Source organism: Tachypleus tridentatus, chromosome 7, assembly GCF_004210375.1.
Source record: "Tachypleus tridentatus isolate NWPU-2018 chromosome 7, ASM421037v1, whole genome shotgun sequence".
Taxonomy (NCBI): Eukaryota; Metazoa; Arthropoda; class Merostomata; order Xiphosura; family Limulidae; genus Tachypleus; species Tachypleus tridentatus.
The window spans coordinates 22,571,226-22,592,675 of NC_134831.1; the positions used below are offsets into that span (position 1 = coordinate 22,571,226).

General features: G+C 31.6%; 1 long non-coding RNA gene across 3 annotated transcripts in view; it reads left to right on the forward strand.

The window, feature by feature from the left end:
• Positions 1 to 18,863, forward strand: part of LOC143255289 (uncharacterized) — a 59,556-nt gene extending 40,693 nt beyond the window's left edge. For 2 of the 3 annotated variants that reach the window (XR_013030519.1, XR_013030520.1), the window contains exon 2: positions 18,529 to 18,863. This is a non-coding gene — a long non-coding RNA (uncharacterized LOC143255289). Of the gene's footprint in view, positions 1 to 789; positions 885 to 18,528 lie in introns of those variants that run through there. The other variant, XR_013030518.1, reaches the window with a different exon arrangement.
• Positions 18,864 to 21,450: the final 2,587 nt, after the last annotated feature.

Sequence of the window (21,450 nt, forward strand, 5' to 3'; positions counted from 1 at the left end):
ATCTGTACCTTAAAAGCTATCACACCCAAATGAGCGAAGGAGCATTGAATAGACGTAACGGAAGGCATTACCCATAACACTGTATGCATGCTTTACAGGATCGTGTATATGGTAAATAGTTTTACAATAACATTGACATACATATATTCAAAAACAGCTCTGCCTCAAGGTGCTGTAACAACTTTATTAGTGAAGCACACGCCATTTTGATATTTCAACAATACTCCGAATATTGTTCGCACTTTCTTTCATGGGAATCTTTTAAACAGAGTTTGGATTTCCAAATTAAAATATCATTTCTCTGTTACTTTATTAACTATATATTATTTGTTTGTTTATCGTAAAATTAATAACACTGCAAAAGAACTTGACTATTTACTATTTAATTAAGATTTACTTGGTGGACTACAGACTATTTTCTAATTAATGAAGATTTACTTGACATGCTACAAATTTACTTTTTTCTTCCTGGTTTTGTAGTTCGAAACGACAAACGTATTAAACGCACATCAACAACGAATGTTTGTGTTTTCCCTAATCCTTCAAGTTAATTTTGAAAAGCACCGTTATTTTACTAAAAAATATCGATAGAATCAAGTAACAACTAGAATAAGTAAGAAAGGCACTTTTCTTTCACTCCCCAACTATTAAAGTAACACCTACTATAGAAATATCTAGAAAAACAATTTGGTGTTGAAGGTAAATATTTCCTTATCTTTATACAAGATGGTTCGAGAAATATTTTATCATTTAATACTCATGATTATAATTTAATGAACAGTTGGTTTCTCAGTAGAAAGGAGTTTCCTAATCGTCTCGCAGTAAATTAGAACGACAAGCAGAAGAAGAGAGCGATTTGAAAATTACCTTCGTTTTACCAAAAGGTGAGCTGCAGACAACTTTTATGACGCAGGTGTATCTTAATACGTGTCTTTCATACCAACGCGTAAAACTTAATAAAAAAAAAACTTTACGTTGTGCATCAAAATCCGTTTGAAGTTGAAAACAAATCATTTTTCTGCCTAGACATATATCTGTTAAACAGCTAATTGTATTTATAATTACATTATTTAAGTATTCAGGAAATCAGCATCCGATATTACTGAATAATTTTATAAAGAAAATAGAAGTGGAGTTTTCAATAGAAAAGGCAAGTATTCAATGTTATGTATCCACATTCATCTAAATATGAATCTAGGTTGCTGGTTGAGTTCACATTCATTTAAATATTGTTGATATATTTATAGTTATATGAATATAGGTTGCTGGTTTTCTTCGTTTGTTTGTTTGTTTTGAATTTCGCGCAAAGCTACAGGAGGGCTATCAATGCTAGTTGTCCCTATTTTAGCAACAAAATACTAGAGGGAAGGCAGCTAGTCATCACTACCAACCGCCAACTCTTGGGTTACTCTTCTGCCGACGAAAAGTGGGATCGAAGTAGCAAAGTTACTTAAGTTTTGTTTACAAATAAGTTATACGAGCCACACTGTTTCAAAATAATAAATTCTATCTTTCTGCAACTTCTGTGATTTACCAAAGTTTTGTCTCAGTTTCAACTTTTCAGTGGTCATTATATAACACAATTAATATATCCTGCTTTTAAGACTAACAATACCATTTTTTTAGAATTTCTATTTATTAACTAATATAATGAAACTAAAGCACTGTTGACATCCCTTAACTTATCCACAAGTGCCAACACAGATTTTACGTAAAGTATCCATAACAGGCGATACTATCTTACTTAGAAATTAGCACATGGTAACCAATATTAATTTTTAAGATGTCATCATCACAGTATGCAACGTTTTAGTAGTAAATGCTGTTTTACGTCTCTTTTCTATAATATAACTCAATTCTTTAAATAGTCGAGGTACTTGGATCTTTTCTACAAAACTTTAAACACTTTTACATTTTCTCCAATATTTGAGGTATTTGGATCTTCTCCATAATACTTGACGTACTAGGATCCTCTCTACAATACTTTAGGTCCTTGGATCTTTTCTACAATACATGAAGTACTTGAATCTTCTCTACGACGCTTTAGGTAATTGGATCTTTCTACAACGCATGAGGTACTTGAATATTCTCTACTATACATGAGAAACTTGGATCTTCTCAGTGTTAACTTTGTTATTAATTCACCTAATGTTTAATGATTGAAGTTCATGTTAGTTCTTTTCTTTAGACGTTCAGAGATGAAAATACAATAAATAGGTCTACGATCATCCACAAGTTCAGTTAAAAAGCGTCTTTAAAACTGTGTCTAAGTTAAAATGGTTCTTTAATGTTTAAAGATAATAAACACCCTTTGACTACCTCGCTAATGGTATACGAGATTACGTGCTCTTAGTGCACCAAAAAAATAATTGGATCAATCACTAGAAGGCTCTACAGTCGAATAATAGAACACTGTAACTGTAAAACCTACAACACCAGAAATGTCATCAACCACTGTCCAAACGAATGTAATGTAGTGCCTAGTTCTAGTATTTTCTTCATTCCTGGCAAGAAATTCAACATGTAATGCTAGAATCTCTTACTGTCAAACTAAGAAAATCATCTTAACAAAAAGATGAATGTCTTACTAATACATGAACTTGGATTGTTAAATGTTAACTTTAAAGACATTAGGTCGGATGTATAGTTATTGCAAACATAACAAACTTTTGTGATTCACACAATATTGAAAGCTAACTCTTATTCATAGCAGTCTATCAAAATATCTGACTTAAATAGTCGGTACTTCTTTCACGAAGATAGTATCCACAGTGTTAATAACTGTATTGCAAAGGTTATAATCACTGAAGGTTAGGCCTACGTTAACCATCATGAAATTAAACCACTAAGAAATTCTTGAGTTCATAATTTTATATTTTCTTTATATTAAAAAATATACTTTCATACGGTGTTGCGTGTTCATGAGAGTGAGAAAAACGCATATAGAATCAAAATGTTTGGTAAATCACTTTTAAAATATCCGATGATATCAAACTGGTTTCGTCAGGTGGATCTGTATTCTTCAGGAATAAAGAAAGATAAGTAACCAACAAGATAATCAACTATCACTGTAAGAAAACAATACAAACAAATGTATTTTCACAGTAGAATACACCATAGTTTTGCTTTATTATTTACTGTAAAACATTACAGTACAGGTATGGTACAGCGTAGTATAGTGTCTTGTGAAACGATATAACTAACGTAAATGGTGCAGTGCGATAGTTGTATATAATGCACTGTAATGCTGTCTCTTATAAACTAGTAATGCTATCAACAAAGTAACACTTCTCAGTGATAAAGAGTGAATTAAACAAAGAACGCACGTTACACGTTGCAACAAGACGGGTATTTTAAAGTATGTATGGATATAGTCCAGCATAATCAGGTGGTTAAGGCGCTCGACTCGTAATCTGAGGGTCGCGAGTTCGAATCCCAAACACACTAATCGTACTTGTCCTTTCAGTCGTGAGGGCGTTATTATGTGATAGTCAATCCCACTATTTCGTTAGTAAAAGAGTAGCCCAATAGTTGGCGGCGGATTGTGATGAATAGCTTCCTTCCCTTTAGTCTTACACTGCTAAATTAGGAACGGCTAGTGCTGATAGTCCCCGAGTAGCTTTGCGTAAAATTCAAAACAAACAAAATGTAACAATACAGAACCAATGCTTATAGTTTAATGTATCATGAAGAAACTTTTCTTTTTTTTCCACACGATATTATCACTATTCAGCTCTTACTCTGTTCAGAGATTAAACCCGGGTCGTGTATTTCTTCAGTATTTATAAATGGCGTTATTATATATATCCTTTTGCACTATAGCTTGGTTTTTAAACTGGCGAGATGTTTTATGGAAACTTATTGTCACGCTTCTTTCGGGGAACTGTAATATATAATTATGTATACAATGTATATTGTAGAGTGGTTTGATTGTTTGCAATGCTTATTCATGAGCGAAAGCAAAGTGTAATAATATATTAAATACCCTACATCTGCTGTACCCAGTGCTGACGACGCCGTTCGTTCAAAGCCAGCAATAATTAGACTAGTTGAGGTATGTACACGTGTATCGCAACTTTATACGAACAACTGTTTTGGTATCAGTCAGACTAAGCAAGTGAATTATAATTATTATCAGTTTTATTTTAATCATTTACAAATCAGGTTTATACTTCTGGAATAAATAACACAACATTACTTATGTTTTATTATATTTTTTGCAATATTAATTATATTTTGTACCAATAATTATGAAAATTGAAAGAAAAAAAACTTAACAAAATAACTTATCCTAAGATTCATTTTCGATGTTGAAATACAACAAGTTCATGTGAATATTTCTCTACAATTGTTATTTTTGTGATTATTCTCATATTTTTATAGATACTAAGATGTTTCACTCTATTAAAGTTTTCAATTTACTAAGTTTTCGAAAATGATAAAACTTCAATGCTACTTACTGATGGTACTAGTTTTATAGTTTATAAGACCTAAGATTACTGTTCAATAATTGTAAGAAATGGAATTTTTATTGAAAATTTTCGAAATTTCGGAAGTTTTCATTTATAAAACTGTAGAGCGAAGATGATAGAAAGACGGGGGATAAAAAACAGACATTGAAGCGAGTATATATTATCATAAGTAGGGGAGAAGAGGAACAGTGGAATAGATCGATATTTCAGGAGATTAATTAGCTTGTCTAGCATTACAAGGTACACAAGATGAAAATCCTACATTTACAATTCACCCCGAGAGGGCGGAGCAAGTATATTCTAGGGCACAACGGCGATTGGCTCGTGCTCCTGCTCAGTGGCCTTGAACGTTGGCACGACCCACTGGAAACAGGGAACGAGGTGTGCCCGGGGTACATATTATTATCACAAGAGCATTACGTCGAACGGTATATGTGAGGCTGCATGATATTTTTTTTGTGTGTGTTACTCTGTCTTTCACGTCATTTCTTCCATTCCTTTCCTGTAGAGATGTTATTCCCTTTCCACATCACTTTCTCATCATATCCCTAGATTAGCATGAACTTCATAAACCGGAAAATTAGTTTGTATAAATATCTGTTACTGAGTTTCCCCACACTGTATCATCAATAATAACGACAGTGAACTTAAACATATCAGGAAACTGCGTTCGATAAAAGTCTAAGCTAGTTATGCAGAGAAAAGACCATCTTATCTTCTGTTCAAATATTACGACAAAAGAGAATATAATAGACCTGATTACTGAACATTGTCAACATTATACAGATGTTATGTTAAGGAGAGAATATTATACAGAAGTACTATTTTTGAGTAAATATTAAATAACTTTGACGGTGTTTAACTAACATTTAATACGGTAACGAAAACAAAATTCTATTAGAACACTGTAATTGTAATGGCATTGATCTGGCACGAAACAAAAGTGAGATAAAGATAAACACATGACCTAGAGAACCCGGATGACTCATATTTAGATCAAGACGTAAACAATAAAATACAGAACATTGTCGACACAACATCAAACTAACTTTGATGATACACAACTAACACAAAATTTAATCTAAGAATAAGAGGAGAAACTTAACACAATAACTATGTCAATATGAGACCCTTACAACAGAATTAAAATAGGCTACTATCAACACAATACTCACATAACCATGGAGAAACGATAACTCACGAGACCTTTACGAAGTAACTGAAACACGATACTGCCAACACAAATGTATACTTCAGAAACGAGTGACACAAGAACACTACAAAAAATAAAATCAGGACATTTCAAACAAAATCTTGGTGTAATTTTGATGACATGAAATTCCTAAAAAGTAATAAGGAAAACGAAAATTAGCATTGTCAACAACAGAAGGCAAATTTGACATAATAAACATACTAGAAGAGCAATAGTGAAAATGAAAAAAAATATATGTAGAGTGGCCCGTAAGTCCCTACCCATCCATATATCTTATTATCCAGTGTATCTGTGTGCTGTCCCTCATTCTCGCTGCATAATATTATGCATTATAACATAATGTTCTGTGAGACATTTTCCTCAACATAGCAGGAGTTATTGTTCCAAATGCCGCGGTAACAGCTGCCTTCAACTCGTCATTACTATTATAACTTTGTTTAGATACAACATATGGATGGGTAGGGACTTACGGGTCACCCTGTACATTACCAACACGGCTATTATGTAAATATTACGTTAAATAGTTAAATATAAAAATATATGCAACTTTGACGACTTACACACATATGTCTAATATATATAGCTAAGACTGTGTCTATTTCTTCCCATCTTTTGGCCATCTGTTCCTTACACGTTTCCACATCTCTTGATCAATTAGCACCAGTGATAAAAAAAATGACACGAGTAAGGTCGTGAGGAAGTGGGAGGAGTGTTGGACTCCCCATCTCATTTCATATTGATAAAATTCTTGGAAACACTATGTCTTTCTTTTCATTATTGAGCCCTTTACGCATTTTTATTCCACTTTACTGTTCATTATGTTAAGAAAAAATACATAAGCACGATTTCTTATCCTTTGTTACAAACAAGTTTTTTTTTTATTTCACTCGTCCAGCTAGTAAATATATATGGTAACTTTGTTAATACAACATAAATATATATATATAATAACTGTTAACACAACACATACATGTGTATAATAACATTGTTAATACAACATAAATATATGTATAAAATTTTGTTAACACAACACATACATATGTATAATAACATTGTTAATACAACACAAATATGTGTATAATAACTGTTAACACAACATAAATATATGTATAATAACTGTTAACACAACACATACATGTGTATAATAACATTGTTAATACAACATAAATATATGTATAAAATTTTGTTAACACAACACATACATATGTATAATAACATTGTTAATACAACACAAATATGTGTATAATAACTGTTAACACAACACATACATGTGTATAATAACTGTTAACACAACACATACATGTGTATAATAACATTGTTAATACAACATAAATATATGTATAAAAATTTTGTTAACACAACATAAATATATGTATAATAACTGTTAACACAACACATACATGTGTATAATAACATTGTTAATACAACATAAATATATGTATAAAAATTTTGTTAACACAACATAAATATATGTATAATAACTGTTAACACAACACATACATGTGTATAATAACATTGTTAATACAACATAAATATATGTATAATAACTGTTAACACAACACATACATGTGTATAATAACTGTTAACACAACACATACATGTGTATAATAACATTGTTAATACAACATAAATATATGTATAAAAATTTTGTTAACACAACATAAATATATGTATAATAACTGTTAACACAACACATACATGTGTATAATAACATTGTTAATACAACATAAATATATGTATAAAAATTTTGTAAACACAACATAAATATATGTATAATAACTGTTAACACAACACATACATGTGTATAATAACATTGTTAATACAACATAAATATATGTATAAAAATTTTGTAAACACAACATAAATATATGTATAATAACTGTTAACACAACACATACATGTGTATAATAACATTGTTAATACAACATAAATATATGTATAAAAACTGTTAAACACAATACATATGTATGTATTATAGCTTTGTTAATACAACACTTTGGTAATTTAGGTGATGATAGTTTCTAATAATTCTAAAAAAACAATAAAAATCTATATATTTCGCGAAGATAACAACAAAATAAAGTCAAAACAATGCTAACATTATATCTTGTCAAATTTGACAGCACGAAATCGTCACAATAGCAATAAGAGAAAAGGAGAAGAGAGTTCTGTATTTAATCACGCTGAATTTTAGTATTCTAAAATTCTTATATACTAGTATGCTGTAGTGTACTAACTATTATATTTTATTTTGAATTATACCGTACTACACTCTGTGGATACTGTTGTTCTATACTACTTTCTACTTGGAATTACTATAGTAGTAACACGACAACAACAAAAAGGAACAGGACACTGCCATCAACATAACACCCAAATAAGTATTTATAATAATGTGATACAACAAAGACCTTTAATGTAAGTATCTGGAATAATATAGTACAACAAAGAACTTTAATATAAGTACCTAGAATAATATGGTACAACAAAGACTTTTATTCTTAGTATCTAGAATAATGTGGTACAACAAAGACCTTTAATATAAGTATCTGAAATAAGATGGTACAACAAAGACCTTAATTATAAGTATCTAGAATAATGTGGTACAACAAAGACCTTAATTATAAGTATCTAGAATAATGTGGTACAACAAAGACCTTAATTATAAGTATCTAGAATAATGTGGTACAACAAAGACCTTAATTATAAGTATCTAGAATAATGTGGTACAACAAATACCTTAATTATAAGTATCTAGAATAATGTGGTACAACAAATACCTTAATTATAAGTATCTAGAATAATGTGGTACACCAAAGACCTTAATTATAAGTATCTAGAATAATGTGGTACAACAAAGACATTTTACAAATCTTAACAGGAAAGCAGCAACACACTTTAGTATGATAACAGTGATGATAAGGTATACTTGTGTATGGAAATATATTATACTAATACAGTCATAGAGTATAAAGAAAAATGATATTTGGGTAACTGACGGCACGGAACTACCCCGAGGCCTATTTATATAGAAATGAAATCTGGACTTTTCACCAAAGCACAGTGAGAACTTTGGACTATATTATTTCTATTAGCAGTTATTTATTAGTTCTGTGTTTCCTTATTCTAAGACTTGTTTTATTTCAATGTTTTCCCGATAGGCTTTGCTCAATGTAGCCTCGTTTTTGTTGAGTTCTGACTTCATTTTTCAGAAATCACCTTCTCCTTTCCGACGCTAAAACGAATCATACATATGCTGTGCGTAATTGATAACCATTTGTGACGTAGGTGCAGCCAGTGTAAAGGTAGATCAGCTGAATAGAAGCAAGCATACTATTTTGTTTGCCGGTTTCTTACTTATGAATAACAGGTTTTTGTTTGTTTGTGTTTCTCTTGTTGTTATGCATACAGCTTCACAACGGGTTATACGTGCTATGCCATTGTTCGGTATCGAAACTCAATTTTAACGCGTTACAAGCCCTCCGACGTACCGCTGAGTCACCAGAAAGTAACCACCAGGTATTACACATAATAGAAGCACCAGCATGGTGTTTGTTCCTCCAATAAAAAACATAATAAAGAGTACTCACGAGTTTTATCGTAAGTATACTTGACTAAAGCGTATCATGAATATTTTTTTGATGTACAGATATTGTTTTACATCACAAAATAAGTGGCTTCTTTAAACTGTCGTTAATACGAAACGAATTAAGCCGACTGTTAATTTTAATAACATCCGTCTGATGAGAAAAAAAACAAACTCGGTTTTATCCAACCAGGCCAAGTAGATTTTATTTCACTATATTATGTTATATATAAAACACTTAGATAACATCGTATTTTACGCTAATGGTTGCAAAGAATTAAAGCACAGTATCGGACTTTTATAAACATAGCCAAATAAAAATTGGGGTTAAAACAAAAAAGATAAGCTGAGGCCCTAAAATAAACAAGACTGCTTGTGGTAAATATTATTGAAAATGGCTGCTTCTTATGGATATTAAACAGTAATGGCACGACTGTTATGGTTAATAATAAGTTTGTTTTAGCTTAACGCCACCTACTAAGATTTCTAAGCCCTGTGCAGCTCGGGAAAACGAATCCCGAATTTTAGAATTAAAAGCCCATAAATTTACTGCTAACCCACCGGCGGGCTAATAATAAAAAATAATATATTGGTGCTATATATAATAACAAGAATACTCATAATGGATACTAAATAGTAATCAATAAGATTGCTTGTAGTGGCTATTATAAAATAATACGCAAAAATTTTGGAGTGAATACTAGATACTGATAGCTGAGGTTGTATGTAATGGATACTGAATAGTAGTGATAAAGATTGTTTGTAATGCACACCAAATAGTAGTAATCAAGACTGTTTGTAGTGGACACGAAATAATGTTAATCAAGATTGTATGTAGTAGAGACTAAATAGTAGTAAACAAAATTGTTTGTAGTGGACACTAAACAGCAGTAATTAATATTGTTTGTAGTGGATAATAAATATTAATAAACAGAATTGTATGTGGTCGACCATACATTTATTGTTTTGATGAACAATAAATATTAATAAACAAGACTGAATGTAGTGGATACTATATATTTACCCTATCGCACAGTAGCTCAACAGTAAGTAACTGAGTTATAACGCTAAAAACCGGATTTCGATACCCACGGTAAGCAGAGCACACATAGTATATTGTGTAGCTTATAAAACTCTTAAATTATATACACAGGTATGTATTCAAAACATTAAAATAACCCTACTTTTAAAAATATGCTTTACTGCGGGTGATGGAAATATTAAAAAATGGAGTGGAAAAAGTTGATTGTCACTAGTGTATTTCAGCACGTGCTAAAAATAAAAAAGCCAAATATAAATAATTTGTTAAATGTGACTTAAAGGTATAAAATAAAAAGATATTTGCATTTAGCAGATAGATGATAAGATAGATTTGTCTCTGTTTGTTTCAAATATTCACATAAATCTACAAAAGGGCTACCTGCGTTGTCCGTCCCTAATTTTAATATCATAAGGCAGCTTGTCAACAGCATTTCATGTTAACTCATGGGTGTTCTAATATAACAGTGAGGTTGAATTGTCGTTCTTATAACGCACAGGCAAACTCAAAAATGCAGAATGCTATCTTGCAAAAAAGGGGCGCGAACAAAAACTCTTGACTTCAGATTCCGAAGTGGTAGCATTGAGCCATTCCGAGCTTCACAGAATTTTGTTTTCCAACCAACATACTAAAACAGTATACCTGTTTGTTTAAATAATGCTTCTTGAACTAGATGACAAACAAACAAAATGGGAGAGCAAAAGCTTGACTGTCGGTTACGTATATGACTCTGCAAGTACCTAATAAAAAAACAGTGATATTTCCCCAGTAGTATAAACGAGTTTGCTATAAATGGCACTGAAAACATCCTCAATATGTTTATTGTAAACAATATGTATTTATACATATGTCAGATATATGACGAAATAGACTTACCCTCAACATTAAACAGCTATATGCTGGCTATCTCAAGCAACTAAACGGGTTTATCCTGAATAACAAGCTGGACTACAAAAGAAACGAGTTGTTATTTTATCTCCTACCCTTCCCGAATGTAAATAAAATGACAACAAAAACTTACATTGTATCTAACTTGCTTGCGTACAACGCGGTTGCATGCAGTCGCTACAAAAAATATAGGATACCATAATTCTTGTCAAAGAAATACAGCAGTATGTGTTTGCCACTCAAATGTACACAGGCTACCTTTATCGCCCTAGGAATGGCTCAAAGATGTACATGCGACACGGTAATTAAAATCACAATAATGTATTTATAATTCAATCTAGTGAATAACGGTGAACAGATAGTCTGGTTACTAGTAATATACACGAGTGTAAGCAGTTGTTATCAGCCCAAATTATAAATCATGTTGTTTTTTTTTCCAGTGTCACATAAACCTCGTTTTAATTAAATGTGAAACAATACATTCGTGTTTACACCACAGAGGTCGCTTGTTGTCCAAGCAATCAAAATAATTTTATTTACAGTCTACAGAATGTAAAGAAAGTGTGTTTACAAAATTGAGATTCAGAGACAGGGGCCATGAACATCTGTCACTAAAGTGTTTTGCTTCTGTTAGTTGTACAACTTACACTATGAAGGACACATGAAATACAGACAATGTATGCTATAGGGCTTTGCGCGTATGAAATATATGTTAATACATCTGTTAGCATAATATTCAAACATGTGTAACTTGCAAGTCTTATGAAAACCTTAATCCTATATTATCAACAATATATATGCATCTTTGTAGTGGCTCCAACAATAAAAGAAAACCAGTTTCGTTCTCTAACATATTTACTATGTAAGGACTACCAAAATACACATATTATGATAATATTCAACATTCTATATATGCCTTCCTGTTAACTTAAGAACTGGTTATATATAAGCGTTACCTAATTACACATACTACTACATACTGTCATAGTTACGAGTCATTCAAATCTTCAGAATATAAAATATTTAACGTTTCCTATCATTACTACACGTGACTTTCTTAAATGAATGACATCGTGATCTCAAAAGAGCGATTTAAATCAAATAAACTTGTTAAAAAATCTTAAAATACAGGATTAATCAAAGAGAACAATTATTTTTCTATAGAATTTTAACGTCAGTCTTGTGTATTCTATAACCGACCATTTTCGTATTTTTTTAGTTTTTTGTATGCTTTTGCCAGACATATTAACATGCGTATATTTATGTTCTAGTAATTGAACACCCCTTAACTACAACTTCAATTTACATGTATGTTGATAATGTTAACGAACGTGTAAGATTTTCGGTTTTTCAGTATGCATTAATACTAAAGTCGTATAAGTATGCCCTTTCGATGAAGATAGGGTTTTGCGTTTGAACCTGAAGGTAACTGTGTCAACAGGAAGACTGTAAGACAAGAAACTTGATGAATTAGGATAGGTCTGGTAAATACAAACTCCTGCTTTGTTAATCTCGTGTCCACTCCCACGTTCACGATCGTTACTCACTGTATTTGCAATAACATTTTAACATCTGATGATAAAACGGCCCATGCTGTGAAAATTATATGACTATAATAAAAAACTCACCAATTCGAAACAGAAATTCGTGGAGAAACACTTTCCCGCGACAGCTTAGAGACACCCTGTAAAAAGGGGAGCAAATGATACATATATTAGTACAGAATTAAAAGTTCGTAACAAAACTTTGTAGATGTGTCTAGACCGGAAGAGCTCGTTAACGTCATGGGATAACTTACTCTTCTTGAATATTCAGGGATGGTGTATAAGGAAAATAAATAAATATGTGGAATTAAGTTAAAAAAATATAGAGAAGAAAAAAGCAAAAAACGTGGAATTAAGTTGAAAAAAGATACATAATACAAATAAGCAAATATATGGAATTAAGTTGGAAGAAAACATATAAAAGAAATAAGTAAATACGTGGAATTAAGTTGAAAAAAATATAGAAGAAATTGGTAAATACGTGGAATTAAGTTGAAATAAGATATAGAAGAAATTGGTAAATCGTGGAATTAAGTTGAAATAAGATATAGAAGAAATAGGTAAATACGTGAAATTAAGTTGAAAAAGATATAGAAGAAATTGGTAAATACGTGGAATTAAGTTGAAAAAGATATAGAAGAAATTGGTAAATCGTGGAATTAAGTTGAAATAAGACATAGAAGAAATAGGTAAATACGTGGAATTAAGTTGAAAAAGATATAGAAGAAATTGGTAAATACGTGGAATTAAGTTGAAAAAGATATAGAAGAAATTGGTATATCGTGGAATTAAGTTGAAATAAGATATAGAAGAAATAGGTAAATACGTGAAATTAAGTTGAAAAAGATATAGAAGAAATTGGTAAATACGTGGAATTAAGTTGATAAAGATATAGAAGAAATTGGTAAATCGTGGAATTAAGTTGAAATAAGATATAGAAGAAATAGGTAAATACGTGGAATTAAGTTGAAAAAGATATAGAAGAAATTGGTAAATACGTGGAATTAAGTTGAAAAGATATAGAAGAAATTGGTATATCGTGGAATTAAGTTGAAATAAGATATAGAAGAAATAGGTAAATACGTGAAATTAAGTTGAAAAAGATATAGAAGAAATTGGTAAATACGTGGAATTAAGTTGATAAAGATATAGAAGAAATTGGTAAATCGTGGAATTAAGTTGAAATAAAATATAGAAGAAATAGGTAAATACGTGGAATTAAGTTGAAAAAGTGGAATTAAGTTGAAAAAAAAATACAAACAAGGAAATATATGTAATTAAGTAGAAAGAAAACATATAGAAGAAATAAGGAAATACGTTCAATTAAGTTGAAAGGAAATATATATAGAAGAAAAAAAGCTAAAATGTCAAACAACAACAAAATAAAAGAAACGTAAATAACAGTAAATTCAAATGAGAAAAACACATATAAAAGAACTGATATAAAATTAAATGTGATTCAGGAAACAAGACGATAATCGAAAATATAAGAGGATATTTTGTGAAAAGCTACACGAAGGCTATTTGCGCAAGGTGGCACTAAGTTTCAAGTGGTAAGGGGAAGAAAGTTACTTATTACCATCTACCACCAACTTTTGGGTTACTCTACTATCAACAAACAGTGGGATTTACCGTAATATTATACCGTTCCCACTGCCGAAAAAGCGTGCATGCTCGATGATAGGTTTCGAACCCGCGACATACTGATTATGAGTTGAGTACTCTAACCACCAGATTAGGCCTGTCATCGGTGGGAGCGAGAATAGCATCATTTATGATAAAAGTGTATAACTTCTTTTTTGCTATTTTATTTATGTTTTCTAAAGCTTGTGTTTATACCTTTTAAGTTCAATGTTTCTGTGACAGGACTAGTTAATTTCATCCCATCTGTGGCATGAACTACCAAATTGATTCTGTCTGTGACATGATCTGTCAAGCTCAAACTGTCCCTGGCATGAATTACTAAGTTCATACCATCTGTGACGTTGCTTATTAAGTTGAAACCATCGGTGTCATGAGTTTTAAAGCTCAAACTGTTTGCAACGTGACCTTTTAACTTCAAGCAATCTGTGACGTAACGTACTAATATAATTTTTTCTGTGACTTTTCTTAATAAATTCAGACCATTAGTGGTACGTGTACATTTGGATTTAAGCATTCTTCATCTGTGAGATAAATAAAAATAACTTTTATATGATAAACTGAAGGTGTTCGTTTTCAGCAGCTCTTACGATATATTTCATAAAGTAGTAAAAGTAATGGGTTTATTGGCTTTGTACTCTGTGAAGTTTTTATTCATTCAGAAAAGGCGTTGTCTTAAATTAACGCGTTTGGTTTGTTTTGAATTTCGCGCAAAGTTACAAGAGGGCCACCTGTACTAGCCGTCCCTAATTTAGCTGTGTAAGATTAGAGGGAAGGCAGCTAGTCATTACCACCCATGTCAACTCTTGGACTACTCTTTTACCAACGAATAGTGAGATTGATCGTAATGTTATAACGCCCCCACGGTTGAAAGGGCGAGCATGTTTGGTGTCACAGAGATTCCTATCCGCGTCCCTCAAATTACGAGTCAAGCGCTCTAACCATCGAGCCATGCGCGACCTCCATTGTAATGTGATGAAAGTTTAAGCTCTATCTTTTCAGCATTGCTCTCGGTTTTGTTTTTCTCTTGTGGTGATTACTAGTATATTGTGTGTAGTCAACAGAAGTTCTGCAGTGAAAATTTTTCAGCAGAGTTTGAATATACGAAAAATCTATTGGGGCTATCTGTCACCGTAATTTTGAAGTGCAGTGTAGCTTCCGAAATTCAAAACGAAACAAAAACCATGATTTTGAACTACTGACGAAAAAGCAACCTACAACCCATCATCCACGCTAAGGGATTGACTGTAGTTTTTATAACGCACCCATATTTTTTCAACAGCATAAGCGATACAGCTTGAAAATTGAAGATCTTCGTTGTAGTGTCTTTATGATGAAACTATCTTATGTTTTTTTTCTATACTATAGAAAGGAAGGTTATGTCATAGTTCTTTAATAATTCTTTCTAAGAAAACACATTAGGAAAAAAACACTCAAGCGCACAAACATATCTCGAAAGCAGATTGGAGGATAAAAGTTACATCACGGGTCTTCAGTAATACATCATAAACAAATTCATAAAATAGTAACGTCCATTACAATGTTTAATTATCGTTAAAAGGCATATTGGAAAAGTAAAAATTACATTATATGTCTAGGATAATGCATCTTAAAATATTCATGAAGTGGTAGCTTTTATTTAAATATCTCCTCAGTTCACATATCGGGCAAGGAAGGAATTGAATTACAGCTTTAGAGTAATACATTATTAGAAATTCAGGAAATGATGCCCCGGTATGGCCAGGTGGTTAGGGCGCTCGACTTGTAATTCAACGATCGAGGGTTCGAATCCCCCGTCACACCAAACACGCTTGCCCTTTCAGACGTGGGGGTGTTATAATGTTATGATCAATCCCACTATTCGTTGGTAAAAGAGTAGTCCAAAAGTTGGCAGTAAATGGTGATGACTAGCTGTCTTCTCTCTAGTCTTACACTGCTAAATTATGGACGGCTAGCGAAATTCTAAATAAACAATCAGGAAATAGTAACGTCTATTATGCTATTTGTTATCAGACATCTTATTATTTAAAAAAATAAAGTTGTAGTATATATGTATATATATATATATAAATTTAGAATTTAAAAGATTCTATAAATACAAAGCAGAATTTTTTTAAAAAAATGTTTCCTGAAAATATTCAACATGCATATATGAAACAATACAGAAATTACACTTACAAATTAGTAGCTTCTGAGGAGATATATCAGATACAGGATCTATTATAATTTTAAAATAATAATCGCAAAATGATACAAAAAATACACATCACTAACAAGGTTACTAAAAACATAACTGCACCAGTTACAGTTCTAAATTTAGACGACTTAAGAAGCACATTAGAAAAACAATGTTACTTTGTATTTTTACGACCAACACGCTGCATAAAAGTAAACGAGACAAGATATTGAGAAGACAAAATGAAGTAAATTTTGTTTTAGAGATTTACGTCATAAGATGATAAATCTTAATACAAAAGTTAAACCACAGTTAAAGAAAACACATAAGATAAAAATATTACATTACGCAAGTAGGATATCAGGTTCTAAAAAGAGTAACATGAAAAAAAATCTAACAAAAACACTGTTTGAGATTCCTATAGTAAAATTTCCATAGAATTATTATTGAAAAATGTATATGTCAATTGCGGTATTAAATTCTGAAAAGCTTTAAAATTTGAAAGGTACTATTAGTGTACTAACATATTATGTTCCTAGAAGAAATTTTAGAGAATAGCACATATAAGTGATAAAAAATACTATGTTCTAAGCTGCAGCGGATTCAAGGGAAGTGAGGGTTGTGCCCTCCCCTTTCGTAATTTTAGGCCATTATTCTTTAAAGTGTGCCCCTTTTAAAAATAAATAATTCTAATAAAATATTTCTTCCTGCTTCTCTTGGGTACAGGCTAATAATGTATAATATTATATTTAAGTTTGTTTGACTGCATCTATATGAGTGATGTATGCTGAAATTATATGACACACAACCCTTGAAATTATATGACACACAACCCTTTTCCTAAATTCTACATCCTTTACTGACTCAAACAAGATACTTCAGAAAAAAATTTCGATTTATAAAATCGAACCTTTATCAGTATAGAAATACTGAAGTTCTAGAATAGTGAATAATTGATGGAACGAAAGTTATGTGTAATAAGTCGCTATAAACCTCACCTAAAAAGATATTTAATAGAACTGTTTCATAATAAAACAAATAAAACTTCCAAAGCAAAAAAACCAGATAATACATTCAACATGCTTTAAAGTAGAAAACTGCCATTACAAGTGCAGCGAAAGAATAAAACATATGTGAAGACACATTAAAAAAGAACATTTAGAACATATTGTTTATACTACAGTTTCAGATCAAAAAATGGTATTTATAATAATATGGTGCACAGGAAAATACATCACATGAATGAATTCCAGTTCGAGGTTCCAGAATAATACGTTGTAAGAAGCAAAAACCAGAAAGAAAAAACCTCATCAATATCAAAACGTCACGACAAGACTAATGAGAACACAAAGTTTTAAATTGATTAAAGTACCTCACGTAACAGTTTTTAAACGAGAAAACATGTCATAAGACAGTTTTAGGTTGATTAAAGTACCTTACATAACAGTTTTTAAACAAGAAGACACGTCAGAAGAAAAAGTTTTAGGTCGATTAAAGTACCTCACGTAGCATGTTTTAAACCAGAAGACACGTCAGAAGAAAAAGTGTTAGGTTGATTAAAGTACCTTACATAACGGATTTTAAACAAGAAGACACGTCAGAAGAAAAAGTGTTAGATCGATTAAAGTACCTCACATATTTTTTTTAAACTGGAGTACACACATCAAGTGAAAAAGATATGATTAATTAATACTTTATGTGGAGAAAACACAACCGGTGAAACTTTGCAGTTGGAAACTAGAGCTTGTTTTAAGTTTTTACAAACTTGGAATGGACAACCTTCCAGAATTTATGCTGAGGTTTCCCTTTCATCGAAAACAAGTATACTCACGCACCTTACGTTGAATAACATATGAAATACACGATACTTTCTCAAGTTATATAATAGATTGTGTCTATAAAAACATATTTTATTAAATGTCTCATAAAATGCTCTACTGCTCTTTGATAAAGTTTTTTTTTCTTTCAGGTGTTTGTTTAGAATTAAGCACAAAGCTACACATTGGACTATCTGTGTTCTGCCCACCACAGGTATCGAAACCCAGTTTATAGCAGTGTGAGTCTGCAGACATGCCGCTGTGCTACCTGGAGGTTCTTTCAGGTGTAAGGTTATCCATGTTGTGTTAATATTCGTTACTGTACACTAGGCTGCACGTAAAGTGTTACTCGATGTTATTAATTATTTCTTAACATGTTGTTTTGAAACTTTATATTATGCGTAAAGTAAAACGTGAACCTCTGTTATATTAATTCTTTTTCATAATACACTGTAGGTTATCGTAAATAAAATGTTAGTTTAATAAATTTTGTGGGATAATTCTTACAAGGAATATTTTGAAAAATCAAAAAAAATATTTATTAATTTTAGTTTTAAGTCATGTTACCAAATGTAAACAGGAAGTTTCGGCAACACAGTTGAGATGGTAACGTATCATACATCAGAGCTGTTTCCTAGAAGCAAACTGTAACATCTCAACGTTTATAGAAGTAAGATAAAGGATTGAATGTTTATTATGCAAAGATCTGTGGTTATTTGTTTGTTAATTTAACAAACGCAAAATTAAACGAGCATATATCCCGCGTTCTCTTGTTATTCAAAGCAGATAATAAGGGTTTACATGTAAGTACTTAGCCAAATATATGAATACCAACTATTCAATAATATTTCATACAGACAGGGCTTATCAAACCATGTGGCTACTTTTGAAATTGTTTTTAGAAAGTGCATAGAGTTGTATTATGAAAAAACGTGAATGAATTGCCATGCTAATGAACTTATACATATATAACATGTCTTACACGTGCCAAGTAAAATGGAACAATTCAAAGACGACTGACGTTAGAACAGAACTCTTAATAACTTCAATTAACTATTGTTAACGAATGGTGAAACAGACATATCTGGTTGTAATGAATTAGTAATATAGCGTTCTCTGTATACCTTTAGTTGTAATTGTGGGTGTTGAATTGTTCCTTCATAATCAGTGTCAGTTGTGATTGTGGGTGTTGAATTGTTCCTTCATAATCAGTGTCAATTGTGATTGTGGGTGTTGAATTGTTCCTTCATAATCAGTGTCTGGTAAAACGGATGAGTTACTTCTTCTCTTTTCAGCTTAAAATATAAGGTAAAATATTATAGTATATTTACGTGGTTGTCATTATTAACAGGAATTATGAGTATAAATTAATTTGGTAGTAATGAAAACCGGTAAAACTGAATTTTTAGTAAATAACGTGTAGTATTTAGGGAAATCAAGCTTAAAGTTATTTGATAAAAAGGTACCTTATAATTGTTTTTCCATGTTAAATAAGAGTTGTTTGGAACAAGATGTCCCTCTATAATCAAAGAAAACAATACCTACAATACGGTATTGTTTGAACTCAATATACGTGTACACATTGTTGAGAATAATACTGAAAAGTTACAGGTATCTTGTAGTTATGACCGATTTACTAAGGTTACATCTCACCATCCCTAATTTTAAACTAATAATCCGAAGAAAGAACACTCTCACTCATCATCAACGTTAATGGATTGACCACTACACTTATAACGCAGTCACGGCCTAAAATGCGAAGAATGTTTTATGAAATCACAAACATTCGAATTCGGCTCGCCAAGTCAGATATCTAGAACTTCACCACAGAAGCAGCCCATATCCCTGCTTAAACTCTCAAATTCAATTATACAAAAAAAATCGTGTGTTCATTGTAACTCTGACTTGCTAAGTAGTTTCAAGAGTAAAGAAACTGCACACTTAAGAAAAGAAATATTTACATAGATTTGCAAACTAAAGAAAACGCCATGAAAATTATATAATGAAAAAATATTGTACAAATGTTCTTCCCTGTAAACTTATGAGCTTTTTTGTCCCTTCATTTCACACCACCGTAACTGTGATAAACGCATCCTGAATAGGAATAAGCCAGCACGGTAATCAAACATGACACAATCTTCAGTAAATACAATACAACAGTTCCAACTAATTCTAATGTACATTATGGAATTACGGTGTAATTTGAAAGGCGAATCATTAGATCTGGAAAAGTTGAATAATAAACAAAATGCGTTGCCTTCGCTGTTGTCAATACTTTCATTATATAATTTTTAAATGTTCCTATAAGTACAGGGCGGGTAATGTTTTTGATCAATTCATCGTTATTATCTTTGTTTAAGTTTCTTTTAGTTCACAGCAGTTTTTGATTTATTTTCTCTGATCAATTCTTTATTCTTTCTGATATTATCAGTTGTATAATACTTAAATATCCCTTATTTAAGAGGCCCGGCATGACCAGGTGGTTAAGGCACTCGAATCGTAATCCGAGAGTCGCGGATTCGAATCCTTGTCACACCAAACATGCTCATTCTTTCAACCGTGGGGGCGTTATAATGTCTAAGTCAATCCAACTATTCGTTGGTAAAAGAGTAGCCCAAGAGTTGGCGGTGGGTGGCGATGACTAACTGCCTTCCTTCTAGTCTTACATTGCTAAATTAGGGACGGCTAGCGCAGATAGCATTCGTGTAGCTTGGCGCGAAATTCAAACCAAACCAAATTTAAAATCTTACGAAATCATACTTATTAATATGTAAGTGCACATACATTCCTCAGAGAGCAGTTGGAAGTTTTGTTTTCTCTCTGATCATGAAGAACGTTTAGGAAAATAACGCGTAAATATTTACGTTCATAAAGCTCTAGTATCAGCGTGTATAGATGTATCACTCAGCTTAAGCCTACAAATATATATAAAGTCGTATAGCCGTCACAGACTTCATTTCTTTCGTGTTTGTTTTGTTTTTGAATTTCACGCAAAGCTACTTCTTTAGTGAAGTAGACATCTTTGTCAAAAGCTCACTCTCGATATCAAACACTACACAAGGATTTCCATAGTT